Genomic DNA, 4168 nt, shown 5'->3' with positions numbered 1-4168 from the left:
TTGTGATTCTTTCCGTGCAAGAATAAAACACAAAAAAACTTTATTTGGAGCTTCTCGAAATCATCTCAAAATGGGCTTCTCGTGTTTTTTCGGTGCTCCAACTTTTTGCAGCTAGATCTTTCATGAACCAAACGGAAATAGACCAAAAATTAGTTTGCCCAACTTATAAACAGCCGAAAGGCCATACAAAAAGACAGACCAAACAGCAGGCCCTTAATTAGTAAGAGAAAAAAAAAGACACTATAAAAAGTTCAATACTCCATTTAGTGGATACATATAAAATTTTGTTGAGATCCCTGTTGAATGCAGTAGTCATTTCTTTTTTTTGTTTTTTTTTTCTACTCCCAAAGATGTAAAAGCTTAATAACAGGACAATGCATATGAATGGATTATGGAGTGCAAGTTGGGCGTTAGGTCTAGTTGAGGTCAATATATAACCCTATCCAAATTGTTAAACCCTCAACTCTAACCTTAACTACTCAAATTGATTACCTCACATATGGTTAATGTCGAATTCAAGTTACGTTCCCCCGATTTCTTCACTTCTTTATTTCAAAAATGTTCATATTTCTTAAGCTTAGATTAGAAAATTAATGAGATTGGCTCACTTAAGCATTATTAAATATAAGAACGAAGTAATGGTGACTTAAGAGCGTGGTTTAAAGTATGGGGATCATCCAAACACTATATTATATTAAATTTAACTATTTTAAGTAGAGCCCAGCCTGTTTTCTAGCATTATTGCATGTTCCATAGATTAAAAGTAATGGTCGTCGCTATATAAGAGTTGAGTAGAAATTTGGTTAGATTTGAATTTAAGTGATCCTTTTTAGCTCGGCTTGAGATCGGGCCTGAAATTATTTGGAATCATCCTTTCCTCCTATTTATTTGGTTTAAACGAAAACCATAATTAAATTCCATAAGATATTCAAAGAGAATCATTGTCGAGTAAAGAGAAATAGAGTTTATGGCTTTTAAGTTATTTCTTTCTCTCTCTCTCTGGTTTAATTTTAATTTTCTTTTTTTTTTTGCTGCTTAAAATAAGATTGGCTATAATGGTAATACGTTCAAATGGGAGAATGCCATTCCACCCAACCAAAGAGCTGGCGATTCCAATTTTGCAAATTCTATACCCTCTAGTTCTGCAAACCAAACAGATTCAGCCCTAATGTTCCTGGCTTAAACTTCAATCAAACCTTCAACCGAACCCAACACAACCCTCAACTTTTTGAGAATGGGTTCAGCCTAATTAACCTAGCCCAATTTGGACCCTTAGAGTGACAGTACATAGGCATTGAAGACGCATCACCCATAATAAGCTCGAAAGATGGAGTGATCAAGATACTAGTGTTGTTCTTGATCCTCAACTAGCTGATGTATCAGTGGATTCACCTTGGATTACAACTGTAAAATTCATCAGATGATCTTTGGTACTGTGACCATTTATCGAAAAATGTTTTGTAAGTGATTTATCTTAAAAAATAAGAAAAAGAATTGATAAATATTTTTTTATTATTGTTTGATAGCTAGATGCAGATTTTATTATAAACGACTAAAGATTGGTCAAACCATTAAAATGAAGTTTTTCCAATGGTTCTCTCATAAAAATGGAGACAAATGTTGAATAACGTCTGTATGGCAATAAACTGGCACCATTTTTCACATAAATAGCAAGAGAACCAAATACACCATTTCATTCCATATCATTAGTAACTTTGTATTTGATACAATGTGTAGATATCAGAACCTTCATTCTATTTACCTTCTAGGTTGTGTTTGGTTTGAATACCTTTCCCTACCTTTTCTTTCAAACCAAACACAGACTTAATTTCTTTCGGGTAATTAAGTTCCAGTAAAATGAAGCCTGGTTATTATCGCAAACATCCATCAGGTTTTATTTCTTATTTTTCTTATTTTTTCAGATTCTTTTACCAAATAATTATAAGAACAGCATGCATAGGAATATGTTTAATAATGCTAGATATTTATACAGAATACATTTTAGGAAATAGCTACCACTATGATGGGGACATGTTTTTCTTTTCTTTTCTATTTGTACTAGACCAAGAGAACCAGGTTGGGATTGGACTAGTTTGGATTAAATTAAGACCAAACTCCATGGATGCTCCATTTTAATTAAAATATGATAGCTCTTCCACCTCAAACTATTAAAACTATATATCCCACCGGAGGGAACGGGATCTGCTCCTCACACACTTGGGCGCCTCACATGCACATCCACCGTGCATTGTGAACATCTCCCGTCAAAAATAACTTGTATGTGAGGCGCCTTATGTAAGTAGCAGATCCGGTCTCCGTGCATTGTGAACATCTCCCGTCAAAAATAACTTATATGTGAGGCGCCTTATGTAAGCAGCAGATCCGGTCTCCCACGAGAGACCCTTAAATATGCATCCTTTCATCCACGTGGCTAGTCCTTTTGCAAATAACGGGTTTTCAGGCTTGCCACGTGGACAAATAATTTTAGAATTCCATCCACGGGAAAATAATGAACTGATGCAATATTGAACTGATGCAAAATCTTGATAGTGCAAATGATTTGAGTGTAAATTCTGAAGTAAATTATGACCACGAGAAGAATAAAGTAAAATCCAAAATAAAATTAAACAAATATTTTCATTCTTTTCATTTGCATTCCTGCATTCCCATGCATTTGTACTAATACATACAAAATTGCACTGCAACCAAACACAGCCTAAAGTACAATGATGAAAATGATTAAAAGTTAAAGCACCTCCAAACGTCCCCTAATTACACTTTGGATCATTCTCTCTCTCTCTCTCTCATATATGAAAGTACTGATTAGTAGTCGATAATCACAGATGGATATTACTATAAATCTAATTGGCTTACATCTGATACAATGCTCATGATCAGATGAAACAGAATAAAAACAAAAAACTGTGCGCTCCAAATCAAACACCTTACTACTATAGATGGATAAAAAAGAAAGAAAAATGTAACTAACTTCCATTATAACATCAAAGTATCCCATAATAAAGAAAAAGAAAAAGATCTATCACATGTTTCTTTTTGTCCTGGTCGTGAGTTCACAAAACATTCTTTCAGTGCTTACAACTAGAGAGAGAGAGAGAGAGCTCATGGCTCATGGAGTCTGTGGCTTCTTAGGGCTGTCACCGTGATGGTGCAGAGGATCAGGACCAGAAGGAGCCCTCCTCAGATCCCAGCCAACTAGATTCCCACCACCATGAGAATCCAACGGCACAAAGCTCTTGAAGACCACCTTCGAACCATGAACAAGCTGGAAGACACAACAGAGAAAAAAATAAGATGTAAGTAACATATAAAAGCTTCGTTTAAGTAAAATAACAATGACAAAAAAAGCCCAGAGACATAAACAAAGCTTAGTCTGAACTCTGAGTTGCAGATTACAGTTACAAAATGAAACCTTTCTACTCTGAATCTCAGTTGAAGCTGGCTCTGCACGATAACACCCATACCCTCTATCACAATCTGCTTAAACCGCCACAAGAACAACAAACTAATCAATTTTGTTACCCTTCAAAAGATAGAACACAAACTTGTACATGAAGTAACAGAAAAAGAAAACAAAGCAAGAAATCTTTGACCAGAGAGCACAGATTTTATCCAAAGGATGAAAAAGAAACTGTCACAGACCGGAAGCTTCTCCCATCACCGATATCGCAGCCATCACCAGAACAACATGGGCCACCACTACCACAAACCTGACCGCCATTGCCAACAAAATCTGTAACACTAATACAGTATAAAGCTAGCTAGCAGAACAGAGAGAGAGAGAGAGAGCACAGAAGGAAGAAGAATGTATATCGAGAGATAGATAAGAGTACAGATTACAGAATGGATTCGGAGGGGAGGACCCAATTTAAAGGTTGGAAGAGAACTGAGTGAATGATTGCATAAGCAGCCGTTTCTGGCGAATGATTAAGACGGACGTCTCATCGGAGCCGGTGGCCGACGGCCATTGGAGGAGGGCCAGCTTGGGCAGTTCTTTTCCCCACCGTACGTCATCCTACGGCGCAGGCCTTTTCTCTTTGGGCGGCAGCAGTCACGCCACGTCATTTGACACGTGCCATGTCCAGCTGGTACGTGCATGTGATTCTCATATCTGGACCCAGGAGGCCGATACTGGGCGCGGGCGTGACGT

General features: G+C 37.2%; 1 long non-coding RNA gene across 2 annotated transcripts; it reads right to left on the bottom strand.

The window, feature by feature from the left end:
- Positions 1 to 2823: 2823 nt before the first annotated feature.
- Positions 2824 to 3860, bottom strand: LOC148871341 (uncharacterized). Of its 2 annotated transcripts, none has more exons than XR_016108221.1 (3): positions 3661 to 3860; positions 3431 to 3495; positions 2824 to 3283 (listed from the first exon to the last, which is right to left on the bottom strand). It is a non-coding gene; the product is annotated as an uncharacterized LOC148871341 (long non-coding RNA). The 2 variants fall into 2 exon arrangements; XR_016108222.1 differs by having other exon boundaries at positions 3415 to 3495; positions 3661 to 3826.
- Positions 3861 to 4168: the final 308 nt, after the last annotated feature.

The sequence above is a fragment of the Nelumbo lutea genome, chromosome 2, assembly GCF_056320005.1.
Source record: "Nelumbo lutea isolate HS-2025 chromosome 2, American lotus-T2T, whole genome shotgun sequence".
Classification (NCBI taxonomy): domain Eukaryota; kingdom Viridiplantae; phylum Streptophyta; class Magnoliopsida; order Proteales; family Nelumbonaceae; genus Nelumbo; species Nelumbo lutea.
Note: the sequence above shows the minus strand (reverse complement) of the source record. Positions and strands in the feature narration are given on the sequence as shown.